Source organism: Tamandua tetradactyla, chromosome 16 (genome assembly GCF_023851605.1).
Source record: "Tamandua tetradactyla isolate mTamTet1 chromosome 16, mTamTet1.pri, whole genome shotgun sequence".
Classification (NCBI taxonomy): Eukaryota; Metazoa; Chordata; class Mammalia; order Pilosa; family Myrmecophagidae; genus Tamandua; species Tamandua tetradactyla.
Window position 1 is genome coordinate 49,698,646 of NC_135342.1, and position 15,753 is coordinate 49,714,398.

Here is a 15,753-nt window from a genome sequence, read left to right on the forward strand (position 1 = left end):
ATGGTGGACCACAGTGCAGAGCCCCAGGATGATGAAAGGGTAAGTTTTAGGCAGAAGGCAGTGGGAAGTGTTGTGGAAGGTAGACCCCACTAATCCATTCATGGTCTTAAATTCTCCTCCCTTTTAGGCCTCGGTTATCTATCTAAAATGTGAAGATGGTCTAAATGTTGCTAAGACCCTAAAAAGTTTTAAAAGTCTTATGATAGCTAAAAAGCTGTAATAATGTACGATTTTTTTACTGCTCAGAAACATTAAGTAGGAGCTAGATAATATGACATGGTGGGTAAGAGTTCTTGTATGTGCGGAAGAGCGGCTTAAAGAAGAATCAAATCTCTGAAGACAGATGAAAACAGCCATTCTGTCCTCATCACTGGAAGCCACACAGGCATCTTTCACTATAATCTGGAGGGCTTGTGCAGACTCCAGAAGAGAAGGCAACTGGAAAAATCCAGAACAGGCTCTCTCTGCACCATAGTGAGTTGCCACATTAGGATGTTTGTCCTTTAAATGATGTATCAGCTGTCACTATAAAAGGAATGAGAGACACAGGGCCTTTGCTGGTCATTTGAGTGTATATGTTCCCAAGAGCCGACAGCATCAAATATTCATCCCCATCTGAAAGCAACCCTGCCAAGGCATCAGAAAAATGCATTTGCTAAATACCTAACATCTGGATATCCGCCTTTGCACAGGAATCAGAGCCAGAGAGGGCAGAGCCAGAGCTCAAAGTGACAGTATAACTAGCCTAAGCAGATGAAAGGACAAAGGTGGCCAGACAACATTACTCTGGCCAGGCCTGCGACTGCGAGGGGCAAGCTGTATGAGGAGAGCATTGAATGAGGCCCTTGCTCATGGCAGTTGCCTTGGCTCACCAACAAAATGTGTTGGTTGGTCTTTCTGTCTTGCTCCAAGGTCAAAAATGAACCTCCTGTTCCATCTTTATTCCAAGCAGAATAACTGATTCTGGGACATTCCTTGGGCTTGGCAAAGCACAGCCAATACCTTTTGCAATGTTCTGCACTTGTATAGATTAACCTGGATCAGTTCCATGACAGCAGGGATCTGCTGCTTTTGGCTGAGCGTACACTATAGTGCCCAGTGGACCACCACCATAAACATATTTCTCTTCTTCTTCGTATTTCTCATCCTAAAGGGATCATGAATTCCCTTAAAATGAATATGTTGAGAATAGTTTGGCAGTTCCTTAAAAATTTAAGCTTAGTGTTAGCCACTATGACCCAGTAATTCCACTCTTAGATATATACTTGAGAAAATTAAAACATGCATTCACACAAAAGCCTGTACATGAATGTCTATAACAGCTTTACTCCTAATAGCCAATAATTGGAAACAATCGGCTATCCATGAACTGATGATTAAATAGATAAGATGTGATTTATTTATACAAAGAAATATTATTCAGTTATAAAAAGGAATGAAATGCTGATACATGGTGCAATGTGGATAAAAACTTTACAACTGGAAGAAGCCAGTTCTAAGGGACTACTTATTGCATTATTTCATTTATATGAAATTTCCAGAATAAGCAAATCTTTAGAGAGAGACATAGATTAGTAGTTGCCAATGACTTGGGAGTAGGGGACTGGAGGGAAATGGGGAGTTACTATTAACGTGCACAAGGTTTCGTTTAGAGAGGAAAAAAATATTCTAAAATTAGATTGTGGTAATGGTTGCACAACTGCATGAATATACTAAAATCACTGGATTACACATTTTAAATTGGAGAATTGTTTTATATGTGAGTTATATCCCAATAAAACTTATTTCAAAAATGAATATATTGTTTACTTAAATATAATGAAGCCGTCTGTAGTATTTAAATGGATCTCATTCTTACAAAGCTTTGGAGAGAAATGAAATTGAAAGTTCTGATTAACTTCATTCTTCTATCTCATTTCCTCACTGCAGAAAGATGTCACAAAAGTGGGAAATAATTGCCTAATACCTTTCACCTCAAATTTCAATCTCAAACAGATATAAATCAGATATTTTTTATGGATCCAGGGGCTCAGAAAAAAAAGGAATTTGGCTTAAACAAAAGCAAGAATGATGGAAGTTGGATTTATTTTTTAAATTTATTTATTAATTAAAAAATAAACAAAATAAAACAACATACATAATCAGTAATTCACAATATCATCACTTAGTTGCATATTCATCATTTCTTAGAATATTTGCATCAATTCAGAAAAAGAAATAAAAAGACAACAGAAAAAGAAATAAAACAAAAACAGAAAAAAAAAGATTATACATGCCATACCCCTTACCCTTCCCTTTCATTGATCACTAGCATTTCAAACTAAATTTATTTTAACATTTGTTCCCCCTATTATTTATTTTTATTCCATATGTTCTACTTGTCTGTTGATAAGGTAGATAAAAGGAGCATCAGACACAAGGTTTTCACAATCACACAGTCACATTGTGACAGCTGTATCATTATTCAATCATCCTCAAGGAACATGGCTACTGGAACACAGCTCTACATTTTCAGGCAGTTCCCTCCAGCCTCTCCATTACATCTTGAATAACAAGGTGATATCTACTTGATGCATAAGAATAACCTCCAGGATAACCTCTCAACTCTGTTTGGAATCTCTCAGCCATTGACGGAAGTTGGATTTATTGAAGGATTTCTGGAGCGATAAAATACAGATGTAAATAGATGATAGAAGTTCCTCCCCAAGGAACAGCAGAAGACAGGAGACAGTTGTCAATCCTATATTTTTAGGTATTAGCCAGCAAGGAGACAGGGTGAAGGTCCAGATGATTTTTCACTCCCTAGAGCTTCAGGATTCTATTCTTGCATTCACAATTCACCTGGGGACAAGTTGTTTGACTTTCCTCCAGGACCACTGAGGTGGACACTGCCAGAAACATGAAGCTGCTTAGCTCGACCTTTACTGTGGGTCCTCAGTTTCTCTGCAGAATGGTCATCAGATTGTAATGGCTACTTGGTGCTTCTGATGCTGAAGAACCATGACCGTGTAACCTTGGTCAGGCCACTTGACTTTGGCGGAACTCAACTTCTCGGCAGGTAAATAATTCTTGCCATGACTACCTTGGTGGTTTGTTCTGATAATCAAGTGAAATCATAAATAGGAGATACTTTGAAAACCAAAAATGCTTTCCATATGTGAAAACTTGTTATAAATAATTTCTATCTTGAAATAATAGCAATATTGGCTGTAGGAGATTGCCTTTCATGTCTGAGAATATCAGTGATATTAATAGGCTACCCCACTGCAAAGTTGGGACGATCCTTCAGTATTGGAATTATAAGATCTTGAAATCTAGAAGAATCTACAAAGCTACTGGTTAATAGAAGCCCTTACTGATACTGAATCTTCTCCTCACTCATCCTGACAAATATTTCAGAATCAAATCCATCAAATTTGAGTTCGGATCAATGTCAGCACCATTTCTCTCCTTAGGAGGCATATATACCATTCTGAGAGACTCGGTGAAGTTCAGTGCAACAGATCTGCTGTGCATCCTGTGTGCCTAGACTTTTGACTAGAAATTGTGGGTGGATGCAAACTCTTTCTTTATGGGGTTTTGCAGTCTAAGTTGGAGAAGTAAAATGATCATATCTGAAGCAATCAGAAGACAATTCAAGGCAGTGTTTACGTCAAACTCCATTTAGAATGTAGAGTCCTTGTATTCATGTCCTATGGCTGCTGTAACAAATTACCACAACCTTGGCGGTGTGTTCTGGTGTAAAAACAACAGAAATGTATTCTTTTATAGTTCTAGAAGCCAGAAGTAGAAAATCAGTATTACTATGCTAAAGTCAGTGTATCCTCAGGGCTCGTTCCTTTTAGAGGCTTTAGTGGAGAATCTGTTCCTTGCCTCTTCCAACTTCTGGTGACTGCAGGCATTTCTTGGTTTGTGCCCACATCACTCCAACATTGATTCCCTGGTTACCTTACTGTCTTCTCGTCTGTAGTCAAAACTACCTCTACTTCTGTATTACAAGAACACTTATGAATACAGTTAGGACTAACCTGGATAATTCAGGGTAACCCCCCCATCTCACGATCCTTAACCACATTTGCAAAGACTCTTTTGCCATGTAAGGAACCATTCACAACTTCTAGGGATAAGGTCCTGGGTATCTTTTGGGGCCTTATTCTACTTGCCATAGACTTTAATAGCATCAGTGACCTGAAGAGGGATTAGTCCACATTGGTAAAGTGGCCAGGAGGGTAACTGAAAGGAGAACAATCTTGGGATAAACTTAAATATGGATAGAATTAGATCTGGAAAAGAGAAAGAAGGGCATGAAATTGATCAATCATGGTGAATGTAATTAATCAGGCTTGTATTGAGCATCTTTTATGAGCTAATATTTGCGCTAGGTTTTTCTATTTGTAGGGATACTGAATATCCCCAGCACTTGGTCTCTATCTCAAGAAGACCATAATGTATTAGAAAAAGAAAATTGTGTGTACATAAACAAGTGAAAGTACTGCTAAATGCTTTCTGCTGGAAAAGGAGATCTCAGTGTGAGTTGTGGTCAGGGTGCCTTACTGAAAGAAGTGGCTCTTGAGTGGATCATCCACCATTTCAAACAGCCAAAGGGGAACTAAGGAGGAGGAAGATTGCAAAAGGGTCAGTGGGATTGACAAGACGGAGTTCACTGGAAACCTTACCCAGGGAAGCTATAGCGGAACAATGGAACTGAAGCTATATTTCAGCAATTTGAAAAGAGAATGGGTAGGTGAGAAATGAAGGCATATGAGAATTGAAAGCAGTGTCCACATGAAAGAGAAGTGGAGAAAAACAAACAGGAATGGCTATTAGGAAGAATGGCATAAAGGAAAAAGACATTTAGTTTTGCTTTGTTTTACTTTGAAAAAGAGAAAGCTAATCACATTTGAAAGAGGAAAAGAAAACATCAGAGGAAAGGGAAAAACTAGAATTTCTGCAGAACAAAATGATGCTCATAGGTGAAACTTGTAAAGATGTCTTTGGTTTGAGACACTGACCTCAGGATTAGGAAGGCGGCCAGGAAAACTGTTCTGGGATCAGCCCTGAGACCACTCCTTCACTCCTCTTTGGTTTCTTCATGAGAGTGTATAGCCACATCTTACTAGTTCAATTTGATATTTCCTTAAAGTTGTTTAGAAACAGTTCTCAACTGGTAATGGGGTAAGGGAGGTAAGAATTATCCCTCTAACTATCTCAGCCCCATTCCAATTCTAATGAGGTATCAACTCATTAACAGAGAAGCCTACTAACATTGCCCTCTAAACTTTTATAGATAGTGAAATACTCTTCTTAAGGGGTGTGGCTCATTCATCAGCAATATCCACCTATTGCAATTCTCTCTAGGGTACCAGAGGGTATTCTCTCAGAGATAGAGAAAAAGAGGGGTGAGGTTGGGGACAGACATATGGGTAAGTATTCTACAAACTCTGCTAAAAAATTGAAGCCTAGACTCAGAGCCCCAAACTTTCTGCTCTCAGGTCATGTGCATATTTCAACTAAATTCAACAAGCATTTATCAGGATCTACTATGTGCCCACCACTCTGCTGGGTGCTAAAGTCACCAAAATGAGCAAGGATATAGTTCCTGGCCCTCAGGGAAGCCATGTCCATTGGATAAGGCAGACATGAACACAAGTGCATCCATGAAAATTGCATTCATCTTCATGTAACAGAAACCTGAAAAACAGTGGGGAGGCATTCAGGGCTAGTGGGGATCATTGCCACCCTGAACAAAATCAGGATCTGTGACATTAGGGAAGATGGACAGAACATAGACCTTGGGTAGGCAACTAGCCAGCCAGCCACAAAAACAAACTTTAATTTTGAGAGGCTGTACTAAAAGTGACAATAAAGTGATGTGGAAGCATAAAGAAAGGAGGGACTAATTATTTTATAGGGGTATGGATGGGATAACAAATATGGTTGACAGAGAAACTTTTCACAGTGGAAATGACACTTGAGCTAAGCTTGAAGAATGATTGAGTTTTAACCAGTTAGGAAAGCAAATGTTCTAGGGATTTGGAGTCAGAATGCACACTGAGGAAGGCAATGGCAAACACAGGATGAGAAAAAGAGATGAAGGCTATGGCAAATGAGGATGTAAAGGATGTTGAAGGGAAGGCAATGTCATGCTGAAATGTTTTAAGTTTATCTTGCACACAATAAGGTGTCCTTAAAAATTTTTTTAAGCAAAATGATGAGATAGGATATCAGTTAGCTATTGCTGCATAACAAACCACCCCAAAAACTCAATAGCTTAAATCAACAATCATTCAACAAGTTCACAAATCATCTAGGGTGCTGCTCCAAACTATGCTTTGCTGAACTTGTCTGGGCTCACTCATATACCCAAGGGTTGGCTGGAGCTCAGTTCTAGGCCAGGCCTAGCTGGGGCATCTTAGGGAAGTTTTGCCCCATATCTCTCATCTTCTTCCTCAACTAGTGGGCTTGTTAAGCTATTTCCCTCTCATAATGATGGCAAAAACAAAGTGAGCAAGAGGAAATGCCAAGACTTCTTAAAGCCTACAATGGGAATGAATACATTATCACTTTTACCCCATTCTGTTGATTGAAACAACTCACATGGTCAATAAATCCAAAATTAAGGAGTCAGGAAACATTGTCCTCCCCTTTGGGAGGAGCTGCAAAGTCTGAGACAAAAGGTATAGATGAAAGGAGGAGTAGGAAATTGGGGACATTAATACAAACTTCCACATAAAGAGATGTGTTTTACAAAGATAATTCTATAAGCAATGTAAAGAGTGGATAGGAGGAAGGAGAAAGTATATAGAAACTAGTTTGGATTATAGTTATATTTCACCCAGGAGATGACAAAAGCATGAACTAAAGCCAGTGCAGTTACAATGAAGAAGAGAAAACAAGAATCACAATATCTTAATTGCTTCTCCATTGAGAGAGCTTTGACTCCAAGAAAAAAAAGATGAAAACCCATCAATGGACATTGCTTTGTAATATTGATTGAACCATGTTGGGTTATCAATTCCTAACATTTCTTTCTTGAATTACAAGACGTGACTATCTTCTGTCTTAGATCCTAGGCAGGATGATTATGTGCTCGAAAGTCTGAGATAGATGGAGGCCTGCAGTAGGCCACACAGTAAGAACCATGATAGAGCTACTGCTGAGGTTAAAGGGCTTAACTTGATTCCTTTGCTCCTTCCTGAAGGCTGTCACAGTCCTGATAGCACTTAGGGTCTCAGCCTGATCATATTCTGTTGTATTGTTCTTTTATGGTTCTATGGGTGAGCCTGGTCTCATCAACTATCTTAAGTTTCTCCATTACAGAGGTTCCAACTTCTTTGGTTGGATAAACAGTATAAGTACAATGCAGGTTTCTTTCCTCAGTTGTCTTTTGTTCCAATTACTCTGCCTGTATCATGAGGTCAAATGTTACTTACCCATTCCCCCCTCCTATAAGGTACTTGTTGGGAATTAGATTCTGTAGCCAGAATGCTTTGTTGTAGGGAAACAATAGGCTGATGACATTCTCTTTGGGAATACCATGTCAGTCAAGCTGTCTTGGTGCTCTGAGACCAGGTGTTGAATTCATTAACTACTCTGTCAATCAATTTGGTGGTAGTGATGGCGGTTGCCAAATTAAGTCCACTCTATTAACTACTAATGTGTTGAGAAGCAATTTAGCATCACAAGAAAGAGTGGGCGATTTGGAGACAGGTTCAACTCCTAGTCAACTCACTTACTAGCTATGAGATACTGAAGTGACTAATAGCATTGAACCAGTTGCCTTGTGAGTAAAACAAGACTAATGATAACATCTGCACTACACTGTGAAACTGTGCAAATGAAACTGTTTTATAAATAAGAATGTACTATCCATTGGCACATTGTAAAATGTTTCTAGGAAACCTGTCATTTTAACCTACAGTCCAATATTCCTTGCCCTTTAAATCCCATTCATAATGATTATCATTAGAGAAGCTTTTTCAATCTATTTGATCTAATATAACATAATTATTTTATATTATATTATAAAATATATCTCAAATATAAAATATATTTTATATTATAAAATATATCTCAAACTTAATTTTCTTTCTTATTTATTACTCCTACTTATTTTTCTTTCTATAAAACGAGGAAAAGTTATTTGAGGTAATGCATCTCTTAAGAGTTAAACTTGATATTGTGAGTCCCATTCCATTCTCAGCACCATATTTGAAGAGGGATATTGACAAATTAAAGCTAATTCAGAGAAGAGGGTTCAAGATGACAAACGGATTGAAACTTAGAAGAGAAAGGTTATCCATTGGGATAAATACAATGATAGCTAAAGTCAGATTCTTAAAGGATTGCTATAAGCTTCTGAAGGATTGGTTTTTTTCCCCTATGGCCTTTGTCTTAGTTCAATTTCCCTAGAAAACGGAGCCTGAAGTAAGGATTAAGCACTGATGCTTTATGTGAGATATAGAATCCCAGGGCAGTAAGAATGATGGAAAATGGAAGTGATGCAGGGAAGGATGGGAAGGAATGGCATGTGATGTGTAAATGTATGGAGCAACATTTTATCATGAGCCATGAAGACACAGAGTTGGTCACTTGTTCAGTGTTGGTCACACAGGATGATCTAAACAGGGCCTATGGTAGAACTGTTTCTTGAAACAGTCTTTGGGAGAAAAGTGAGGAATGGGAATTTACTCTCTTGTATTCTGTTTTCCATTGGCCAATGTTGACCCTACAGGACTTGACTCCTCTGAAATTCCAGCTGTCATAATTTGGCCCCTTCAGTACCTGTTTGGGAAGCCAGATCCCACATCCCATGTTAGAACATTTCATCTAACTCTGGAATTGACATGAGTAGCTAGAAACTCTGCCTGTGGACCTGGCTGGTCAGTTTCCACAGCAACAACCAAAACAAGAGAGGAGGCTCCCTTGGGCAAGGGACTGGTGGGCTCTAGGAAATAACTCAGCAAACCCAAGTTGAGTCAGTGGTTATTGGTAAATGATTGTGAGTGGTCTCTCAGGAAGGGCAGCCACAGTGGTGGCTGAGGTGAACAAAAAGCTTCAGGTCCAGGAGACAAGAATTACAGAAGAGGGATTCTATATACAAAATACACACACATAACAAAACCATGAAGTCATGGCTGCCTACCCAGAGGTATTCAGAGCCCTGCATGTAAGAGCAAAATATAAAGTGATCAAATTACTGAAATTTAAACTGAAAAGCACCATAACAGGAATATTAAAAAAATACAGTGGAGGCAAACTCTGCAAGGGAAATCACTGCCCATCCCCCATGTGAAACATGACATCCAGGGGTGAAAGTCTCCCTGGCAGCATGGGAGATGACTCCCAGGGATGAGTCTGGCTCTGGCATCATGGGATCAACAATTCCATCCTGACCAAAAGGGAAAAGAAGTGTAACTAATAAGGTATCAGTGGTAGGGAGAGTTCAAATAGAGTTGAGAGGCTACTCTGGAGGTTGCTCTTACACAAGCTTCGTTTAGACATTGCTACCTATCATAATTTGTCAAACCCCAACAAAAACCATTCCAGCCAATCCTAAAGAACACCTAAGGCAATATGTAAGATTCTACAAAGGCTCTATGTACTAGGGTAACTTTCCAGAAAACTACAACTCCAGATGTGTCCCTGAACCAAAAAAGTCCTGAAACCTAGAGGGCCCAGCTTCTTCAGAACATCAGATAGTTCCATCTCCTGACCCCATATTATTGCAGCCCCTTCCAATATGAAAGTTAGAATGGCCATAGCCCAAATACCCCTAAAGAGAAGGACAGAAAGTTCAAAGATGATTGTGAAGTTATACAAGGAAGTTAGGATTTAACAAATGAATATGATTGCTGAATCATTAAATTGATATCTCTTTTAGTCTCCAGTATCTTAGAGCAGCTAGAAGTAAAAATCTAAAATGGTGGAACTGTAACACATACCAAGCTCTGAAATCTATTTTACAACCAATTCTTGCACTGTGCTTTGAAATTTATTGCTTTTTTGTATATATGTTATTTTTCACAAAAAAGAAAAATAAAAGTCGATTGTGATGATAAAAAAAAGTATTTACTCCTTTTAGCGTCCACAGTTCTGGAGCAGCTAGAAGGAAAAATCTGAGACAATGGTATGGAGGCCCATGAAAAACCCAGGGATCTGTCCTGTAGCTACTTGTTGAAGAGTGCTTTGAAAACTGTTGCTTTTTTCTTTCTTTGCTTTGTATATATACTATATTACACAATTAAAAAAGTTAAAAAATAAAAAACTCAGATCTATATATATATTTAGAGGGGGAATAATGAATACACGTGACAGAACACCATTGCTCAGATTGAAGGAAAAAGTATCAAGAAACTTGTAAAGATATGGATTGGGTTTCTTCAGAAAGTAGTAATGTTTGAGTACCTGCTGACTAGCCACCAACCTAACATGCTGTAGATAGAACAAAAGCATCTAACATTTGGACTAGATGACTCTTAAAGCCATTCCAGCACTGAAGCTCAATAATTTTCTAATGAATTTATACATGACATCCATAGCCATACAGTTCAGATGGTTAGAAACTATCACTACATGTTTAAGTTTGAGAGTCCTATATAATCTGGTAGTTTTGTTTCCTTTTTTTTTTTTCTTTTTGTATTCTGCATGGCAGGGGTCACATTTCTTTATTGCACCACCATTTGTTGAATTTTTGTTTGTTTGTTTTTTATCTGTTTGGTTTTTATTTGTTTGTTTGCTTGTTTATTTTTTGAGGAAGTACATGGACCAGGAATTGAACCTGAGTCTCCCACTTGTTCAATTTTGATCATTGAACATCCTGAACCCCTTTCACTTATGCTGCAAACATATGTCCTTTGTCACCAAGGTGGCAGGATGAGAGAGTGTAAGACTGAATTACTGCTTCGACAACAGGAAAAATAAATCATACCAACAATATGCAGCTGGGAAATATACTAGAAAATAAGATACTAGTCAAAATAGCAACAAAACTATAAATATCTCTAAATTATCCTAACAAAGAAGGTATATCATTTTTATGCATCTAAAAAGTAAAAATAATTAAGGGGCGTCAAAGAAAATATTAAAAGGTGAAGAGATATGCCATGTTATTAGATAGGACAAGGATGTAAAAATGTCAGTTCTCACTAAATTAATCTGTAATTCAATGCAATTCTAATTTAAAATATTTTGAGGAACTTGATAAATTGTTTCCAATAGACCACAGATTGCTATATTAATTTTGAGAGCAAACACATAGAAACATCCATTCCACTAGATCTTAAGACATACTACAAGAGATACAAATTACAATTTTTTAAAATAATAATTGTGATAGTGATCCAGGAACAGAGAGAGAAGTCAACAGAACAGAGAGCTCTGAAAAATCAGTGTAAAACAGGGGAGTATCACAATAGTGAGGAAAGGATGGGGTGTTTAAAAAAATATTGTTGAGAAAACTGACTATGTGGAGAAAAATAAAATTGGGTCCCTGCTTCATACCATTCATAAATGTAAATCTCAAATATGTTATGGACTTAAATGTGGAAATTAAAACTTTTAGACTAATAGAAGAATATGTAGAGAATATCTTTGTAACATTGGGATGGAAAGAGATTTATTGAACAGGAGCTGAAAGTCATAAAACTTATGCAAAAATTGACCACATCAGAGAAATTACATTCAATTAATGACCTCACAGAGAGGATAGATAGGTGACAAACTGGAAAAAAAAAATTTGTTATCTAAACAAAGGACATCATACATTTTAATAGTAAGTTCTACAAATAAAGAAAAAAGAGGAAATCTGACCGAATAAAGAAGAAAGTTATGAATAGACAAGTCACAGACGGATCAGATGGTCATATCATTTATCAACTAAACCACTACACTTTGAGAGTGAAAAGGTGAACTTCAATAACAATACCAGGATAACAGACAAACCTGAACTGCTCCAGGCAAACCAGGATGTATGATAATCTGACATTAGGGGACACTCTAATGGCTACTAAGAAATGCTTAGCCTTTCTAGTATTAAGAGAAATGTAAATTAAAATAATGATATACCACTTTACACTCATCAAGACTGCAAAAATTAGCAAGTCATATAATATGAAGTATTGGCTAAGAAGCATACCACTGGATTTAAATTATGTAGTATTTCTAGAGAACAATCTGGCAGTTCTGAATGGTGTTAAGTACACTTATACTCTGTGACCCAGCAATCCCACTCTTGTCTATGCAACCCAGGAAACTTGCACCAAAGCCACATGTGGAGATGTGCAAAGATGTCCATTTGTAGCATTATAATGATGGTAGTTGCAGGCAACCTAGGTGTCCATCACAAAGAGAACGAGTAAACAAAAAAAGAATGGATGCATGTCATGAAAGCCTATGCTTCAGAATGAAACAATGAGCTAGGTGCATGTAGAGCAACACAGGTCTCAATGAAGGAACATGGCACAGAATGAGATTCATGACACAAAGCCATTTGTGGAAATAAAGCATATTCATAAGCCAAGGAACACTGTGTGTTTTCAAGGACACAAGCATATCCAAGGATATATATGAAACATATTACAGTGGTTGCCTGTATAAGGAGAGGATGGTGAAGACTGAGAGAGGAGATTAGAAATAAAAGGGTGAAGAAAATAAGAGGGACCTTGACTTTCAGTCCTCATTAATTAAGGAGTACAATTAACTCAACAATCAGCTTCTGATTTAAAGAACCAAACCAACAACAACAGCAAAAAAACCTCATGCACCCCCACTGAAGGGCTCAGAGCATCATCTTTAACATCACTAGTTAATCTTTACCTCTTAGAACCTTCATTAGTCCCAATCCTCTAATTTCTCTCAATCAGAGCTCTTTGTCTACATAGGGGGAAAATCCACTCAATCTAGATTAAGAAAAAATATAATCATACTGGAAGTTTACAGGGGATTTATCTCCCCAAACCCAAGGGCTTGCAAAGTTGGCTTTCAGGCCTCATGAAGGACAGACACGAGGGCCTGGGAAGCCAGCAGGACCTGAGCTATTCGTTCATCTTCCCAGGACTCAGTAGTCCAATTCTCTGTCTGCACATTATTTGCTCTCTAAAAACCAATTTTCTTTGCTTCTTTGAGCACTTTGACCAAATACACCTGCACTATCGCTTCCACATGTACATGTCCTCACTCCAAAGGACCAACCAGACCTAGCTTGAATTTCTCAATATCAAATCAACATTTGAAGGCAAGAGTTTCTTAATTTCCCAGCTTGATCCTATCACCTGACCAGGGTCACATAATAGGCTCCCTCCTGTGAGTGATAGGGGTGGAGGGAGATGCCCAGATAAATCCCCCAAAGAGATCTACTACATCCTCTTTGCAGATGTCCCCCGTTTCACAACCAATGAGAGACTTTGACCAGGTTGGAGAAAGAACTGAACTAAAATGATATTGCCTGAGGTTCCATTTGTCCTTCAACAGCCACATATCTCAGAGTGCTTAACCAAAGAAGTACAGAATATTAGAAGTTAGCTGGAATTTAGAGAACATCTAGGCTCAGCCATTATTCTCAAATGAGGTCATCTGAGCTCCATGGGGCTAAAAAAATAGCCCCAAAATCAAATGCTTGGCAAAGCTTAGATCTCAGATCCTCCTGTTTTACCTGGAGGCTACCTGAGTATTAATACAGACAGAAGGGGTGAGAACCCCAAGGGCACAGAATTATCTGGGAAAGCATAACAAGAATATATTCCAGTTACCTTCAGTACCCTTTCCAGGACCCCACCTGTTCTAACCCTTTCCTGTTTCTGTGGACATTTCACTTACTGGTAGCTAAGGACCTAGGTTAGTGAAAAGAAAACGGTGGAGGCCTGGGTTATCAAATGTAGTCCATAAATTTAATACAAACAAACACAAAAACCCATTTTATAAAGAAAAGTCCCTATATTCAGACTGTCCCACCTAATTGTCCTCTAACACACCTCCAACTGTCAGTTTCTACATCTCTCTCCAGTTACTTTTCCCCAAGCCATCGTCAGCCCATAATGCTGGGGAATAATATTTCCACTCTCTACAGCCCTTAAAGAAGACTGAAGAAAGTGGTATATAAATACTGCAGCTCCCTTACCCCTCGGATGGAATAACTCCTAGGCAAGGCTTCATAATACTTTAGTTTTCCTGTAGGAATAAGCTCCCATTGCCCACAGTGATAAGTGGCCTGATAAACACCTTTTAATGGTTCCTTCCCTTTCCAGTCTCACTTCCTCCACTCTCCCACACCTCCCAAATAATTACTTGGACTTGCATCCTTGTCTCAGGGTCTGTTTCTGTGGAACTCAGACTAAGAAAGCTCCATGAGAAATATGCATTCTCTCTGGTCTTGGTAACAAAGTACATTATCAGGGTAAGTTAGGTGTTACTGTAACAAAAATAATTTCAGTGGCTTAATGCAAAGCTTAATTTCTTACACTGTGGAAAAGATTGACTGACTCCTTAGGAAAGCTCTCCTTGAGAGGGTCACTTAGGGATCCCTGTCCTCTTCCATAATGTGCTTTAATATCTAGGAGTCCTCCTCTTCGAGCTATGTGAAAGATGGAAAAAGAAACAGATGAAAAATTATATTATGTTTTAAGGGCCAAACCTGGCATCAGTGCACATTATTTCCACCCACATTCTATTGGCCAGAATTCAATCACATGATCTTATCTAAACACAAAGGGCTAGGATATGTAAACTTCCTGTCTAGCTGGGAAAGTAAACGGTTTGGTAAAAACAGACCATTGCGTTGCCCACAAAGAGATGCAAGGTATCTAGCTGGAATTTAGAATCAGAGGATCTGACTTGCAGGCCACAGCCCTGATAAGAGAAAAGATATTTGACCATTACCATCAATCCCTTCTCTTTTGCCTCTTTATCCTCCCCAACTCCTGAAGCTGCATCTCCAGCGTGCCCCACCTGCAGACCTCAGGTGCTTTCATTCATTCATTTAATACATAATGTTTGAGCACTTACTGCGAGCCAGGCCCTGCCCTGGGTGCTGGAGATAAGCTGGTTCCAAAAGCACAGATTTCAGTCACAGCAATTGCTGCCACCCACCATCCAGTGGGAACTTGTGTCTGTGTTGCTCAGTCAACTTCCCTAGTACCTAGCACTTAAAGAGTTCCCCAGGGAAATCAGGCAGGCTCTAGCACTCAGTCCCCCTCCTTTACCATCGATTCCCAAAATTGGACCTTTTATCAGCCTGGACTTCTGCCAAGTTCCCTACGCAAATTCTACCAAGTACCCCCATCTCTAGTATAGCAGTTCTTAACCTGGGGTCCACAAACTTAGATGATGAAAAAAGATTTGCATCTCTGTTTTCACTACCCTCCTACTCAAGGGCCAGCAAACTTTATATGGTCTGCAGGCCAAATCTGACCCATTACATGTTTTTATTTTTTAACCTGAGAACTAAGATTTTTTTTTTTTTATGTTTCAAATGGTAGGGGGAAAAATCAAGAGAAAAAGAATATTTCGTGACCTACAAAAATTATATGAAATTTAACTTTCAGTGTCTACATGTAAAGCTTTATTGGAACATAGCCATGCTCATTCATTTATATATTCTCTGTGGCTGCTTTTGTGCTAATGGTTGTGACAGAGATGATATGACCAGCAAAACCTAAAATATTTATTATCTAGCCATTTACAAAAAAAGAAAACTGTCAACCTGTGCTCTAAAAGAAAGTTAGCATTTCTTTCAATTACAAACAAAGACAAAAAATC

The 15,753-nt window shown here is 38.5% G+C and overlaps 1 protein-coding gene across 9 annotated transcripts in view; it reads right to left on the reverse strand.

The window, feature by feature from the left end:
- Positions 1 to 15,753, reverse strand: part of LOC143659472 (uncharacterized) — a 241,319-nt gene that overhangs the window by 119,176 nt on the left and 106,390 nt on the right. For all 9 annotated transcript variants that reach the window (XR_013163566.1, XR_013163573.1, XR_013163572.1 and 6 more), the window contains one exon: positions 14,457 to 14,569. The gene's annotated coding sequence lies outside the window, so the exon portion shown is untranslated. The remainder of the gene's footprint in view (positions 1 to 14,456; positions 14,570 to 15,753) is intronic.